We start from the raw sequence: 17,500 nt of genomic DNA on the forward strand, positions 1-17,500 counted from the left end.
TGTGTTAAATTCCCTTTGACCCCCTGGTGGAGGAGGTCAGGAGGTGGTGCTCTCCCCAGGGGGTAGCATGCAGCGGGGAGGGGGGCAGCAGTGGGGCTGCATGGATGGGTGCGTGGAGAAGGGGAAAGCGGGGTGGGGGGGCTGTGGGGAACAATTATTCCCGTAGTCAGGGGGACACGGCGAACCCTCTTCAGTCCCATGCGATTAGTCACGGAGCAATTCCAGAGTAGCTGGATCCCCTTGCCTGACCTGAGTTCAGTTTGACGGCGCATCCTCAGACGTAGGCCTCGCGTTCATCCTCACAGAGGAAAAGGGAGTGAGAGGCTACGTGCTTTGGTAGCCAGGTAGCGATTGGAGGCACTGCACGCAAGTGCACACAAAACACACCAACACACATGCTCCCTCACACACCCCCCCCCCCCCCCACCTCTCTACACATGTCCTACTTTCACAGGTTTATCTTGGCCCATGAGCAGTCAGGAGGAGTATTTGCTTTTGAAGCATTGCCCTTGTAATGTAACGGACATAAACATTTATTGACTACTGTTTTTGCTGATTTCTTTTTTATTGCATTCACTTTGCACAAGTCAAGCTGGCACGCCCTGAGAGCCTGAGGTTGTTGGTGTTTTTTTTTCGGTGTTGTTTGTGTCAAGCTGTTTTTAGTGCTCACGTGTAAATCACAACCTGACAAGTGGAGAGTATACGGCGTCATAAAGGCAGCTGGAGCCCTGTGATTGGTCAATAAGCACTGGCTCAGAATCTGAGCATGCCCAGTAGAAGTGTTAACCTGAAATGTGTTGTTGTTGTTGTCCAGTTCTTGGAAACTATTATGACTGTGTCCTGGAGGGGGGGGGGGGGTTCTCGACTCCGACCTCTAGTCATCAGCTGACATCTCTCCACTTCTGTGTGTTAGCACCAAATGTTGACCAAAGTGTGTGATTCTGCGATGGCCTAAGGCGTACATTTGCAGTGGAGTTAGGTGGTGCTGAAACTGAAGTTTCCCATAAGAAATGTGAGTTTGAAGAACAGGTGGTGCTCTCTGTCTTTTTGTTGCATCACACATCTGCCCATCATATTTGGCCGTAACGGATTTTGATTTTTCTCCTGTATGGAGACAATAAGAGAGAAGAAAATAGCTCCTGGATGTGGAAATTCATCTTGATTTTTAGATGCGTTTTGATTTTTTTACTCACTTAATACAAATCTACAGGGACACACAAAGTCTCTCCCTCTCCTTTACACACGCACACACACACACACACACACACACACACACACACACACACACACACACACACACACACACACACACACACACACACACACACACATACACACACACACACACACCATATACCTATCAGAAATAATGTTGTTGAGGAGCAGAGTTTTTACTTCACCTCATAAATATGAAGGCCAATAAGATCCACTCATCCACTCGTCTTTTGTGTGTTTTCTCAACAGGGACTCTTAAGGATAATCCTCAGAAGATATTGGGGGCCTGTGGTTGAGTGATCACTAACCAGGTAAGGCTCTGTGTCTGTTTACCTGTCTGCCTGTGGTTCAGTGATCACTAACCAGGTAAGGGTTTGTGTCTGTTTACCTTTCTGCCTGTGGTTGAGTGATCACTAACCAGGTAAGGGTTTGTGTGTGTTTACCTGTCTGCCTGGACTGCTGAAGCTTCACTCTTACTTTGCGTGCTGTGTTTGTGCCGGGGTCGTGATTCCTGCCCTGTCCATCTGGTCTGTTAGTTTGTTTGTGTGTTGGGTGCAGACAACCGTGTTTTCACCTGCAGCTCCTTGCGAGCCAAAGAAATTCTATCAGCTGTGCTCAAATTGAGTGTCTGTTCACAGGCCTGCCAGCACCGGTTTTCCCCTCTGAGAGAGCTGTGACTTAATGTTTTTTTTCCCAGGCCTTGAGTTCAGTGGCACAGGACCGTAAAAGTGCGGTGTCTTTTTTTCCCCTCCATCCCTCTCTTTCTCTCTCCTTCTCTCTCTCTCTCTCTCTCTTGCTCTCTCTCTCTCTCTCTCCCTCCATCTCTCTCTCTCTCTCTCTCTCTCTCTCTCTCTCTTGCTCTCTCTCTCTCTCTCTCCCTCACTCTCTTCTCTCTTGAGAGAGCCCTCATGTGGCCCCCAGTGTCCAGTCAATGGACTCCATCCGCAGCAGTTTACGGCTAAGCTGTGTTTTAATTAACTCTGCTACGAGGGCAGCCATCCTTGAGGAGGACGGCCTGACGCATTGTGACAAAGCAGAGTCCCCCCGCCGTTTCATCAGATCACCTCGCCACTTCTAATTAGTGCCAGTTCAGGATCACCTCCGGTCCATCCCCGCCCCACGCCCTTGCACCTCCCGCTCTCGTCCAATCCCAGAGCGCTCCGCTGTCCACCCCCCATCTCCAGGTTCCATGATTTATTTAATATCAGTCGGCCCATCGCCCCTGTTGGTTCCCCACTGCCACCCTCTCCACCCAGCTCCCACCCCATCACAGAGGCGCTGGCCAAGCCCAGAGTACCCCATACCCCCTCCCTCTCTCCCTCCCTCCTCCCTCCCTCCATCCCTTTCTCTCTCCTCCTCTCTCACGCTTTCTCCCTCCCTCCCTCCCTCCTTCACTCACTCACTCACTCACAGCCCCCTTCACCCAGTGGGACTTGAACCTCAGCATTGCCATGACGACGCCAGACCCCTTTCCCTGTGTCCCCCCTGCCCAGTGGCCAGCCTTTGCCTGCCCTCTCTGGCTGTGGAGCGATGGGGTGAGATGGGGTGAGATGGGGGTTGGGGGGTTGGGGGGTTGGCGGGGTTTCTTCCTCTCACTGCCATGGAGTCTTGTGTTGTCCAGAGGGGACTGACTGAAAGGTGATCAATGTAAAGGTGAGAGGAAGAGTGCTGATGCATGATGGGTATTTATTTGGGTGAAGGCACACTTCCAGAAACGGTGCCAGCATACCAGAATGAAAAAAAACAACTTTATGATTCAGTGCCATGCACTATGTAGGGTTGGAACCCTGAGAATGAGCTGAAGTAATTGCATTGCTCTAGTCTATTCTTAAATCTTTTTAGTACTTTGATGGACTAAGAAAATATAAAAAAAATATTATTTATGATTAAGTAATGGGCGTAGCACAACAAAACTTTGGAGAAAGCAGACAGATAATTTTTTCTGGGGCAAAGAGAACTCCTCAGACAAGTAACTGTTAAGGGCTTGGGGATTGCATGCATGACCAAGGCTATGAGCTCCATGTATTTACTGTTAAAACCCACTCAAAGTTTTATTCTCACCATCAAAATCATGCTACAATCCTCATCAATGATTCATACCTGGTTTATTTATACCCAGAGACTCTTATGCGTTTGGGCTTGTTTCTTTAACTTGTGCTCACACATGTGGAAATCTATGAAGGGGAACACGCTACCCTAATCATGATCATACAAAGCTGGTGTTGTCTTATTAACCTTAAAGCAAAGGAGCCTAAACCAGGTCTATGTCTGTGTGTGTGTGTGTGTGTGTGTGCGTGTTCTAGAGTGAGTTGTAGTAGACACAGACACACACACACACACACACAGTCAAGCACTCATCTACACACACGCGCGTTCACGCCTGGCTGCACACACGCACGACACCCACCCCTGCTCTCGGAAAGCAGCCACATGCACGCACGCATGCACACGCAACGCGACTCTCACACTCGTAGGGCAGACGCGCCTAGAAGAAAAAAAAAGAGAAGGAGGCACGAAAGGATGCCTGAATGAAAAACAGCCAGGGAGTCCGGAAGTGTCCGGAAGTGTCTCTTTTTTTTACCTCTGCCTCTGTTTCCTGTCCCCATGTGACGTTTGTTTTTGCGCCACAGTGGAGGGTGGTCTAGAGCACACGACCCCCCACACCCCCCACACCCCTGACCGCCCCCTCTTCCTGGTGCAGTCTGCCCGTGCATCACCTCGCTGCTCTAGTGGTCCAGCACAAAAGGAAGAGCCTGCTTCCCATCCTTTGTGGTGTCCTCTTTAAAGGAAACCTTCAGCAAATTTGGGCTCAATGAGGCGTTGCTTTTGTGCGTGCCGGCGAAAGTGCGAAGCGAACTTTGCTGCACCGTCTGTGTCCTTAGAAAACCTCCCTTAACCCCCTCCACCCCCACTCTCTCTCTCTCTCTCTCTCTCACACACACACACACTCTCACACACACGTGATGGATGCTGCTGCTGGAGAGGAGGGCGTTGAGATGGTGTGGCTGGACAGTGAGTGCATGTCTGAATGTGGCCTTGGGCTCGGATACTGAAACCAGCAAAGGTGTACTCAACTCCTTCCTTGGAACCAGACTGCAATGCGCTGTTGAAGGTCGAATACTTTCATTGTAGCAGGAAGAGAATAGATACAAAGGCCTTCCTGTTGTGTAGAGCATTAAAAGAGTGTTAAAAGCATTACATTTACACATCCAAGTGCAATTTTCCTTCAGAATACTCTTTTGAAGTCTTGTGGCTCAACTGCTGGTTGCTTCTTTATTCCTTTACATTCTGAGCGTGGTTAGATCCTCTTCTTCAGGGTTTGGCTACAGGTTCTACGAATTTTTTCCATCGTTTGAAAGATTTTTCTAGAAAGAGAGAGAGTGGGAAGGTCAAGTTCAAAGACTCGAAGGAAATGCGTCTTGATGAATAATGATGTGGAGAGATAACAAAAAAAATAGACACTGCCAGGTTTAATTAATCAGATTCTGTCACGTAGGCCTTTAATAGAATGCATGATACCCGACTGACAGTGGCGCGGTCGTGTTTTGGACCAGGCTTTGAGGTGAGTGGGAACAACTGTGGCACAGGCATCAGCCGCGGTCTCAGGATCAAGTTCATTAACGCCCAGCAACAACAAACACATGCGGAGGGAGGGAAAGGCAAGGGGAGGCGGGCGGGCGGGCAGGCGGGCGGGCGGGCGGGAGGCAGCTTCCTTGGGAGTGCCCTGGCCCTTGTCTAAAGCAGTTAGGGGCCAGGCCTTTGTGGGTGTTGTGTCTCAGGGGGCCACTGGGGGTAATTATCGGCATGGGTGCACGTGTAGGAGTGTGTGTTTGTAGGTGGTGTGTGTGTGTGTGTGTATGTCTGTGTGAGGGAGAGAGAAAGTGAGATCACAGCCGAGTGTTTTCGTTCTCACTGCACTCCGTCAATAGGCTGCCCTGCGCTGAGAGGGCCGCCCAGTAAACTGAGTCCTCTCCATCACTTCTCTCTCTCTCTCTCTCTCTCTCTCCCTCTCTCTCTCTCTCTCTCTCTCTCTCTCTCTCTCTCTCTGCCCTCACCATCCTCCCATCATTGGCGTTCCCTGAGGAGTGGAGGAGTGGAGGACCCATCTCTGACATGTTTGAGGGGGGTGGGGGGCTGCGGGACAAAAGCCCCTGTTCCCTGCCCGTCCATGTGGAAAATGCCCGGGCGCGGGAGGGAGGGAGACAATTAGTGGGATCTGCTAATCACCCGGGCAACACTCATTTAATTGACATGTGAAAATTTTGTTTAATCTAACAAGTCGATAGGCAATATGACAATGGGGTGGCAATAAAAAAAAAGCCCAGGCCTGAAAGCCAGCGGGACTTGACAGATGATTACTGAGCGACGTGTCTTTGTGAGGGTGGGGGTTTAGCAGTGGAGTGTGTTTGTGTGTGTGTGTGTGTGTGTGTGTGTGTGTGTGTGTGTGTGTGTGTGTGTGAGGAGGGGGGGTGGGGGTGCAGATGTAGGATTTAAAAAAACAGTATGCCCTCAACCCCTATTTTATTTAGGATGAATAGGTATGCGTGTTTACCATTTCAGTTGGTGCTTGTTTAATTGTTCAGGGGGAGAAATATTGCGTGGTGGTCTTGCTTTGCAGCTGCCGCGCTGTTTGCTGTGGATTCAGATTTCATCCCATTTTTTAGGGGCCGAATGAGTCTGGCTATTTGGGTTTTTCTGCACAGAAATCAATAAGTAATTTAAGGTCATGGAAAAGGCAGCAGGATCCTTCCATGGTCACATTTGGGTGCACAGGGAGAGTGTGATGCAGCTTTGATGTTTTGATCAAACTCCATCGCTGATGAGGTGAAGTGGTCCAAAGTTTTCCCATCTGATGAAATGGCCGCTGTATACCTTCTCTTCAAGGTAAAGAGGGGTCGCGGTCTGTCTTAAGCATAAAAAAAATTCCTATTTCATCAAGCTCATTGCACCATGTCATATTATTCATTAAACTTCAGCTCCTGGTTTTCAAGGGGAAATTAACCTGACATTATTCTCATTCTCACGGAAGTACATATTTGATATAAATCATTTTTGTAGTGAAAGTAAATCTCAAAACAGACAAGAGCTGATATTGGATGAAATATAGCATCTCCATGTTAATATGTGTCTGATTGATGATGAGAGGGCAGACTAGGATGCAGGTGTCTGCTCACTGCCGTGTACTGTTGTGTACTGCCGTGTACTGCCGTGTACAGCCGTGTACAGCCGTGTACTGCCGTACGGTATGTGTGGAGATGTGGAGTTCATGGAGATCAACACAGTTTGGACACATGATTGCTGGACAGTTATAGCAGAGCAGGTAGATGCCTCTTCTTTGCCGTAAGAGGATATAGGTCAGCTGAAATGGCAGTGTGTGTGTGTGTGTGTGTGTGTGTGTGTGTGTGTGTGTGTGTGGGTTTGGATCTTTGTGTTTGTGTGTGTGTGTGTGAATGGGTTTGGATCTGTGTTTGTGTTTGTGTTTGGGGGCGGGGGGTTGGATCTCTGTGTGTGTGTGTCTGTGTGTGTGTGTGTGTGTGTGTGTGTGTGTGTGTGTGTGTGTGTGTGTGTGTATGTCTCGGGCAAAAGCAGAACATCCCATGGCAATCAGCCCAGTAATTGGACTACAGTTCTCAGCGGTGACCTGTGGGCTCGTGCAGAAATAAAGTGCATCCTTTTGTGGGGGGAAATTCAGCTTTCCTGTTGCGTGGCAGAAATGAAGGAAGGGCAGTGTTTCGTCAGCCGGAACACCCCGCTCGCTCTTCGAATCCTACTATGTTTTTCTCTCTCTCTCTCTCTCTCTCTCTCTCTCTCTCTCTCTCTCTCTCTCTCTGTTTGTCTCCCCCTCTCCCTTTCCCTCTATCCTTCTAACCCGTTTTGGGCGTTAGCTGTGTTACTCAACTGTGTTCAGATTGGATATCCCTCCTCCCTTGAGTGTGCCAGACAGATTGGCATAGTGCCAGCAATCACAGCTGGATTGGTCCATGCTTTTAATGTGTGTGTGTGTGTGTGTGTGTGTGTGTGTGTGTGTGTGTGTGTGTGTGTGTGTGTGTGTGTGTGTGTGTGTGTGTGTGTGTGTGTGTGTGTGTGTGTGTGTGTGTGTGTGTGTGTGTGTGTGTGTGTGTGTGTGTGTGCGTGCGGGCGGGCGCCGGGGGGGTCTGTGGGTGTCTGGATCTGCAGATTGGGAAGTCCACCGCCTGCTGAGGGCATGGGTGCCACCAGTGGGGCACTGCAAGATTTGGGTTGTGGAGCCAGACCTGTCTCTGTGCCTGGGTCCTCCACCACCTGTGTGTGTGTGTGTGTGTGTGTGTATGTGTCTGTATGTGTCTGTGTGTGTGTGGTGTGTGTGTGTGTGTGTGTGTGTGTGTGTCTGTATGTGTCTGTGTGTGTGTGTGTGTGTCTGTATGTGTCTGTGTGTGTGTGTGTGTTTGTGTGTTTGTATGTGAGTGTGTGTGTGTGTGTATGTGTGTATGTGTGTGTGTGTGTGTGTGTTTATATGTGAGTGTGTGCATCTGTGTGTGTGTGTATGTGTGTATGTGTCTGTGTGTGTATGTGTGTGTGTGTGTGTGTTTGTATGTGAGTGTGTGCATCTGTGTGTGTGTGTATGTGTCTGTGTGTGTGTTTGTGTGTTTGTATGTGAGTGTGTGCGTGTGTGTTAGTGATGTTTTGAGAGCTTCTCTGTCCGTGATCTTGACACATCTCCATTCCCCCACGAAAGAGCAGAACGCGTACAGTCACGATTCACACACACACACACATACACACACAGACACATACACACACACACACACACAAAGATGCACACACACGCGTACAGTCACGATTCCCAGAAGTCTGCCGCACGGAATGCATTTACCTTGCTCAGACGCCCCCCGTGAAATATTAATGGCATACTTGATTCGCCAGTCCAATTGATTCTAGAGTGGTGGGGCTTCAGCTTTCCTTCTCAGCTGAGGGCCACCATCAAGGGGCCTCGTGAAGCTCCTCTTCAACCCCCGACAGCTGTGATTGGGAGACTACGCTGCAGCAGCACTGGGGCCATTGATGTTCTCTGCTGCTGGCTGAGGCATTGTGTGAAACATTTTTTTTTTCATGCATATGCTCCAGGATTTGGGAAAAAGGTGGTAGAGAGAGCCTGGCTCAATGTCCCATCAATCCCCCATTATTGTGACAATAGGAACACAACGGCTATAATGACGTTGAGTAGCGGGTACGCTAGCAGGATGAGGGTGTGTGTGAATGTGTGTTTAAGGGGGGGTGGGTGTTGTTACTACTACAATCCCCACTTCCTCCATCAATCCATCCCTATCTCTCGTTCTCTCTTCTTTTCTAATTCCCTCTCTCGCTCCTGAAGACTGCTCTTCTGTCTCCTACCACTTTGCCCCCCCCACCCCCACCCCCCCTCCTCCCCCGACAACTGACTGCTTAAACGACTGTACCAAAATAGGTGGCTTGCTGGTCTCCATGACAGACTGCACATAATCAGCGCAGAAGGTATGCAATTACAGCTGTCAGGCCCATCGGCTGTAATTGATGCAAGTGTGAGTGCGGCGGCTGCCAGCTCCTTCTCTGGCTGGGTGGCTGCGTGCCTATGGCAGCGCCAGCCGCCCGGCTGCCGTTAGTGCCCCCCCCCCCCCCCCCCTCGGGCTCCTACGAGTGCCCACATGACGCCCGCATTGTGAGAGACAAATAAAGCCATGGAGAAGGAGCGAGATAAAAGCAGACCTGTCGGATGGTAGGATCGGAGGCTCGTCTCGTGCGGGGCGCCATTCCAAGCCTCAGCGCCCGCCCACCTCCAGCAGCTCTGGCGCTCCGCCAACTCCACCACCGCCACCATCACCGCCACGTCTCACTCCTCCAGCTCCACCACCGCCACCACGTCTCGCAGGGCCCTTTCCCTTTCCTTTTCTTTATTTGTTTTTCTTTAGCTCGTTTGTTGCTCGTTTGTTGCTCGTGGCTCTGGTGTTTTTGCTCATGTCAGCTCAGGTCTGCAGCAGGATGCCGCTGATAGCTTGCGTCCTGGATCCCTCTGAGCCCCATGGCTTATGGTTAGATGCTGCAGCCATGTTTACTGACGGCAGTGCAGTGGGGGTGGGGGTGGAAGGTGAAGGGGGGTGAGAGGGGTTGCCGAGGGTGGTGGTGGTGGTGGTGGTGGTGGTGGTGGTGGTCAGGGAAAAATGCTGTCAAAGCCGTAGGCGCTTAAGCGTCCTTGAGGGGAACCGGTGGATCTCCAGGGCCCATGTCTGGCTTATCACGGCCGCCTCCTTAAGTGCTTCTGTGGACGGCAGCCTGCAGGAGCAGCCGAGCATCCTCAGAGGCAGAGCGAGCGCCACTTGACCACGGGGTCAAACGCTGAACACCGAGATCAATGCTCCACACGGCTACTGATCACCCCGTGGCCAGGGAGCATCCTCAGCCATCAAGAGGAAAGATGTTTTAGAGGTACAGAAAGCAGGAGAGAGAGAGAGAGAGAGAGAGAGAGAGAGAGAGAAAGAGAGAGAGAAAGAGAGAGAGATGGAGAGAGTGAGGGGTGGTGGGGCGCAGTAATGGATTTCTGGAATCTGTGTGTCTGCTTTTGAGGATGTGTCTAATCCAGTGCTTCCCTAAGTCTGTGCGCCCCTCTCCCCTGGTGTGGTATTGATTAGAGGGGGGCAGATGCGCCTCGGAGGCTGAGGCAAGTTGGATTGTGGGTGGAAACCCCTGCGAGCGCCAAGGCTGTGTTTAATGACGTGGTCGCCATGGCAATCGAGGTCAGCGTGAAGCAGCCGTTTGACGTCTACCATGCCATCACCCTCACTGACACATATACACTTAGACGTGTACACACACACACACACCTCACTCACTCTCACATATACACACAGGCTCTCTTTTTGCAGCCCCTGCTGTGGACTACGTGGTGTGGTTGTGTAGATGTGGCGTGGCTGCCAGCGTGCTCGTGTCTGCTCGCGTCTCTTCTCTTCCTCTCCTGCTGCGCCTTCGAGACTCGCACGGCTCACTTGTCAGCGGCAAGTGCAGGTGTCGGTTGCGGCCCCCGCTTTTACCCCCCGGCATCTGTCTCGCTGTTCTGGAGTCAGCCTCATGCGTCCTCTGGGCCTCTTACCTGCAGCAGCAGCAGCAGCAGCAGCAGCAGCAGCCACTCTTCAGCGATCTCTCCTGCGTATTTAAATGGCAACCCCATCATCTTTTGTTAACATATCAGACTGGTTGAATGTGAGGGTGGCACGTCAGGGGCGGCGAGGGGGAAGAGGGAGCTTAGGGCTCCTCAGGAATGGGTACTGTGCTGATAACCCCCCCCCAAACACACACACACACACACACACACACACACACAAACACACACACAGACACACACACACACCCCTTCCCCATATGGTCCCATAAACAGGCTGGGGGCATCTCATCAGACATTCAAATCGACAGCAATTTCCTGGTGATTGACGGGCGGGCCGGTGAGGGGGTGCCGGTGGGGGGGGGGGGGGTGCCGGTGGGGGGGGGGTGCCGGTGGGGGGGTGCCGGTGGGGGGGGGGTGCCGGTGGGCGCGGGGCGCAGCAGGCATGGAGCCGCACAGACTGTTCCATCCGGGGAGCGTGTGGCGCAGGGAGACGAGGGAAGGGCTCGCGTTCGGTCATTATCTCACTCCTTCTCCTCCCTCTCCCTCTTAGTATGTCACTCTCTCTCTCTCTCCCTCTCTCTCTTAGGATGTCACTCTCTCTCTCTCTCTCTCTCCCTCTTAGGATGTCACTCTCTCTCTCTCTCCCTCTCCCTCTTAGTATGTCACTCTCTCTCTCTCTCCCTCTCCCTCTTAGTATGTCACTCTCTCTTTCTCTCCCTCTCCCTCTTAGTATGTCACTCTCTCTTTCTTGGCGTCTCCATTTTTTCTCTCTCGCTCTTTCAGGCCTCTCTGTCTCTCTCTCTCTCTCTCTCTCTCTCTCTCTCTCTCTCTCTCTCTCTCTCTCTCTGAAACACACACAAACACACACACACTCACGCATAATAGCCTGCTGCTGTTTCATCTCAAAATGTCAGATGTAAGGCATTTGCTGTGTAACATGTGTGTAATTTAGGGTTGGTGGGAGGTGAGTGTGTGCATCTGTGTGTGTGTGTGTGTGTGTGTGTGTGTGTGTGTGTGTGTGTGTGTGTGTGTGTGTGTGTGTGTGTGTGTGTGTGTGTGTGTGTGTGTGTGTGTGTGTGTAATTTAGGTTTGGTGGGATGTGACTGTCAGGGGCTGAATCCTTGCTCTAGTCTCCTAAAGAGTTCATCATGGATGATCACTGGCAAGACACAGACTGGCCTGCTCTCTCTTTCTTTAGTTGATCTGATCCTCCAAATTCACTGCATTTTTATACATAGACAGGATTTGTCTAACAAAATAATCCAAATTTGTGGTCCCCCTAAGCTATGGGGGGCATCATAAACCCAGCTGCCAAATTTGGGTCACTATTTGATTCTTATTATACCCTATGGCCATAACTCACTGTAAATACGCAGCAGCACTCTACTAAAATAATCATTTACCAAACCGCAACCGTACCCTCATAAAGGGTGGCTTTTTGTCATTAAGGCCTCCAATGTACTCACTCTATATCTGATACATTATTTGTATTTTGGTACTGCAGCACTTCATCTATAATTCATTCATGTGTTAAAGTGTATTAATCTGGTATTTTGTTAGTCTAGAACATATACGAGAATATTCGATTCCCTTTTATCATTCCTTTTTTCTTAATAATCCTGAATTTTTCATATATATATTTTTTTCAACCATATTTTACCCCTCAAAATAACATGCAGTAGGTTTGAGCTCAGATAGAAAAGGCTTGTGATCATTCCAATGCATTGCTCCAATGGTAATGAAAGCACTTCTACATATTCATGAGGGCACAAACCATCCCAGTGATACAGAATGATGACAGACTAATCAGAGTGTGGCTTTTCTCAATGTGTGTGTGTGTGTGTGTGTGTGTGTGTGTGTGTGTGTGTGTGTGTGTGTGTGTGTGTGTGTGTGTGTGTGTGTGTGTGTGTGTGTGTGTGTGTGTGTGTATCATCCCATTGACCTTTGACCTGGGCTCACCATTTGTCTGTGCTGTCCCAAGCCCTGGTGGCTGGCGGCTGGCGGCTCACTGGTCAGCAGTGCAGCAGCCTGTTTACTCCACTGTTGACTTCTGTTACCTTGACGGCTTGGCAGCCGCAACCCCCCCTCCCCCCTCCTCCTCCTCCTCCTCCTCCACAGCCGCTCAATTGGATTAGGCCTCATCTAATACACCCACATGCAAGATCAACAGTTGGTGGAGGCGTTTGCATGTGGCTGGCCTGCTTGCCTGCCTGCTCAGAGGCTCTGCCTGTGGGCCAGCGGCCAGGGAGTCCTCCCCCCCCCCCCCCCCCCCCCCACCCTTCCTCCCTCACCCTTCCTCCTCCTCCCCCCCTCTTCCTCCTCCTGCAGCGCTCTCCAGAACCGCGCCCGTCTGGCTCAAGGCACGAGCACAAAGTCAAGTGTTAATGCCTGAAGTGCAGAGATGACGATTGCGCAATTAATAGCGAGCTAAAGGGGGCACCTATTAGCGCTGTGCTAGCTGGCACGGAGGTGTGGGGCAGCGCTGGCACGGAGGTTGGGGCGGCGCTGCCTGAGTGGCGCTCTCTCTCTCTCTAGGCGGGCGGCAGCAGCAGCAGCGTAACCCCATCTCGTGGACTTATGCCATGTCTGGCTCAGAGGTTTTACCGCCGATGAATTACACAATGGCCTGAGCTCATTTGCTCCTAGTCTGTGCGATAGGTTTGTGTTTTTGTTTGGGAAAGGAGTGTGTCTGTGTGGCAGATGCTCGCCGGGGGCAGCTGTGGTGCTTTGGTGTTCTTATGGAAATACACACACACACACACACACACACACACACCAGCTGTTGGGCTGTACTTACTGCAGTTTAACCTCCGCTAAGTTTGACTTGGGGCATTAATCTTTCATTTTTGGGGCTACATTGGGCTAAGGAGGCGGCCTACTGTCTGTCTGACTTGGCATAAGGGGCTTTTATGCCAGTGTGTGTGTCTGTCTGTGTGTGCATGTATACATATGCGTGCTTGTGTGTACATACATGTGTTAAGTGGGCATGCGTGTTGGGGGGGGCATGTGTGTTGAGAGTGTATACGTGTAATTAAGTAGCACACGTGTTTTTTGTGCTATCTACTCACGTGTACTCACACAACACATACGTGCTTTTAAATGTGTAGTTGAGGAACTGCAACAAGAGTGGGAAAAACAGCATATTTTTCTCTCAGTGCACTTTGGGGGATGAGAAAGGAGAACGGGAGCAAAAGAGTAAGAGGAAGAGGAAGAGGAAGAGGAAGAATAAAAGCAAGCGAGTCATCACTGAGCCCCCTTCCCTAGCAACAGGCGTTAGTCCTTCATCGCGCGCCTCCCAGGGAGAAGCTGATTTTTTGACTTGTTGTTGTTTCTTGTTTTTGTTTTTTTTCTCGTGCATATTCTTGATTTGTGGAAAGAAGGATGCTGAAGTGACAGCGGGGTTGTGCTGCTCATCAGGGAGAGTGCTGTTGTGTGTGTGTGTGTGTGTGTGTGTGTGTGTGTGTGTGTGTATGTCAGTGTGTGTGTGTGTATGTCAGTGTGTGTGTGTGTGTGTGTGTGTGTGTGTGTGTGTGTGTATGTCAGTGTGTGTGTGTGTATGTCAGTGTGTGTGTGTGTGTGTGTGTGTGTGTGTGTGTGTGTGTGTGTGTGTGTTAGTGTGTATGTCAGTGTGTGTGTGTGTGTGAGGGGGGTGGGGGTGACTTGCTGTGTGAAAATGCATGCTTGGAAGTAATACAGAACACAGTGAAGCTTTGGATCCCCCTCTCCTGTCACACATCCTCCTGCAGATCAAGCCTCACCTGAAACGCCTTAAACTCCTCATCTGATCCCCCACCATCCCCCACCATCCCCCATCACCACAGTGTAGCGACGGCACAGTGCAGTGTAGTGATGGAGCACTGCTGCCTACTCCCTGGGTACCACCGTCCTCGTTAAAATCAAAGCTCCCTCAGTTTCCCCTCATTGAGATTTTTCCTCTCTCTCTCTCTCTCTCTCTTTGTCTTTCTTTCTCCTTCTCTATCTCCCCCTCTCTCTCTCCCTCTCTCTATCTCCCCCTCTCACTCTCTCTCCTTCTCTCTATCTCCCCCTCTCTCTCTCCCTCTCTCTCTCTCTCTCTCCCCGTCTCTCCCTCTCTCTATCTCCCCCTCTCTCTCTCTGTCTCTCTCTGATGCTGTGAGGCAGTGTGACGGGCTCTCCAGAGCACTGGGAGCTGCAGCACACAGGATGAAGGAGAGCGGGGAGGCTGGAAGCAACAGGAGCTGGGGGGGGCGCTGCGTAGAGGAAGAGGGGGAGGGGAGGGTGGAGAGGGGGTGGTGGTGGTGACGGTCAGGCTCAGCAAACAAGAGACGAGGCCGTCCCTGTCGTAGTCGTCGTCGCCGCTCAAACACCTTTGATTGGTGCTCGGAGGAGGGAGACAGGATTGAAAGAAGAACCTCTGGCCTGGAGACGGGTGAACGAGAGGTGAAGATGGGTAACCTGATAGCTGAGCTGAGAGTGCTGAGTGTGTGACAGAGACAGGCAGACAGGCAGGCAGACAGACAGACAGATAAACAGACAGACAGACAAACAGACAGACAGACGAACAGACAGACAGACGAACAGACAGACAGACAGACAGACAGACAGACAGACAGACAGGCAGATAGACAGACAGACAGACAGACAGACAGACAGACAGACTGATGGGGACCGCCGGACGAACAGACAGACGAACAGACAGACAGACAGACAGACAGATAGACAGATAGACAGACAGACAGGCAGGCAGGCAGGCAGGCAGGCAGGCAGACAGACAGACAGACAGACAGGCAGGCAGGCAGGCAGGCAGGCAGGCAGACAGACAGACAGACAGACAGGCAGGCAGGCAGGCAGGCAGGCAGGCAGGCAGGCAGACAGACAGACGAACAGACAGACAGACAGGCAGGCAGGCAGGCAGGCAGGCAGGCAGACAGACAGACGAACAGACAGACAGACGAATGGGGACAGACAGTGTGCAAACATGGCTGTGTTGCTGTTTAGAGCTTCATTTGCCTTCACACCCCCTGCCACTTTTGTCTGCCTGCTTATTGAGTGACTTGTGGCGACCTCTCCTGCTGCCGGGAGCAGGGGTCAAAGCCCTCTGATGTTCAGCCCCTTGAGGGTGGCGGCCCCAGTCAGTGCAGGGCTCAGGGCTCAGGGCTCAGGGCACCGGCCTGTCCAGTCTTGTGGAAACACAGCAAGAAGCCGCCACACCACAGCACATAAGCTCACGCTGTCATGATGCTTTCTGCACTATTTATCATGAATGCATCAGCACCAGATTATGTCGGGGTTCTATTTATCATGAACGCATCAGCACCTGACTATGTTGGGGTTCTATTTATCATGAACGCATCAGCATCAGACTATGTTGGGGTTCTATTTATCATGAATGCATCAGCACCAGATTATGTTGGGGTTCTATTTATCATGAATGCATCAGCAACAGATTATGTTGTTTTAGTTTTTTTTTTAGTTTAGTTTCCTATTCCCTTTCAATTTTTGACCCTGCAGAGAAGGTACTTTGGATTACATTTTGTAGAGATGCATCTTATTTTAAAATGGTGAGAGGTTTTCACTTTTGTGGCAACGGGGAACCATGAATGTGTTATTGTTGTGCCGTGTCGTGTCGTGTCGTGTTTATTGGTGCTCTGTATTTCCTCAGGGTTCCCCTTGAAGTTTCCCCCGTCTAGTTTCAGTCATCGTACGCTGTGACTTTTTCAGTCTTCTCATTTGAACCCTTTGCTACTGAACATGGCCTCAGCCAGCTCATTACCAGCATTATGCCCTGGCTTCTGTTGTATGAGCGTAATTGAAGCACTGAGCCGTAGAGAAGCATTTTACATTTGACCATCCGCAGCTTTTGAGTGGGTCGCTGGTCTTCAGTGTGTTGGTGGCCTGGGTAATCAGCACAAATAGTGGTAAAAGGCCACGCATGCTCAATATTTGGCCAATTATTTTGCCCCCTCCACTATTGTTGTTAAAAATATCATGGTGAGGTCGGGGGAACCGTTTGCTGAAAATGCTGTTGTTACTTCTGGTGTGCCTCTCTGCAGAACCGCAGGCTAATTAGTATGTGGCTTTTGTTTCCTCGCGCGCTTGTGTGCCAGTTCGTCGGAGGCTCGCTCCGTCCTTATTGATTGCGTCTCGAAATAGCGCTTTCTTATTCTAGCAGGAAGTTGGTGGCATGTCACTGAGTGACACCCACAGTCAGGAAATCAATTTTCAAAGCGCTTTTGTGAGCGTGCTTGAGCTATTGTTTTGCCTTTTGTCACTCGCTGGAATGTATGTGACTGGTTCACTGGTTTGAATGCAGTTGCATTGTATAGGTTAATTTACGCTGCCTGCTACTGTATACAGCTCGGTGTGCCTGAATGCAGGGTTTGTTAGACGAGACCAAGTCAAGACCGAGCCCCGTGAAAATAAGGACTTAAAAGTGATTAATCATGGCGGAGGGAGACTCAAATGCACAGAGAGGCAAACAACATAGTCATTAAACACAAAAAGCTAATCAGTGATTTAAACCTTGTGGTCAGGTGTTTATCCATACAGACTCAAATTAAATTAAATAAAGACAATACTTGCATGACATCAAGAAGAGACGGAGACATTGGATTAAGGTTTCAACGCCGGTCTTTAGAATTTGTTTCCCATGTACTGTGTTTCAGTTGTTTTTTTATGTTAATCGCTCAGTTGAAGGTGGATTCTGTTTCTGTTTACTATGGTAACTCCATAGTCCTTCGCCCTTTCCAGCGATAAGCCTATAAATGGGTTCACTTCCTCCCACACCGCAGGCATGGCCTCTGTGGAAAGCCAATGCTCCACAACTGCACCTCTGCAGATGGGTTAGAGTGGATATACTGTAGGCCAATAGAGCACCAGGCCAGAAGGACAGAAGAGGCAACATGCATCTCTGAAAGTGATTTTTATATATATATATATATATATATATATATATATATATATATATATTTATCTATTTAACATTCTTACAAAAATGCCCAAAATGTCAGTGTAATTTGTACACTGCTCCTCAATTCTCTTCTTTCAGACATGTGTTGGCAAGACCAGTAATTACAAACTTACACATTTTCACATTCTTATTGAAGGCATATGTACTGGCCTAACATGCACTGCCTGTCCATATGTCCTTCCATCTGTCTGCCACATACGTACATAAGAAATTATATATTCATA

The 17,500-nt window shown here is 50.2% G+C and overlaps 1 protein-coding gene across 2 annotated transcripts in view; it reads left to right on the forward strand.

Moving 5' to 3' along the window:
- The window catches only part of zic6 (zic family member 6), a 64,909-nt gene that overhangs the window by 5,555 nt on the left and 41,854 nt on the right, over nucleotides 1-17,500 (forward strand). Inside the window, exon 2 of one of the 2 annotated variants that reach the window (XM_031586775.2) lies at nucleotides 1,465-1,526. The gene's annotated coding sequence lies outside the window, so the exon portion shown is untranslated. Of the gene's footprint in view, nucleotides 1-1,464; nucleotides 1,527-1,556; nucleotides 1,582-17,500 lie in introns of those variants that run through there. The other variant, XM_031586777.1, reaches the window with a different exon arrangement.

This window comes from Clupea harengus, chromosome 20 (assembly GCF_900700415.2).
Source record: "Clupea harengus chromosome 20, Ch_v2.0.2, whole genome shotgun sequence".
NCBI classification, from domain to species: Eukaryota; Metazoa; Chordata; class Actinopteri; order Clupeiformes; family Clupeidae; genus Clupea; species Clupea harengus.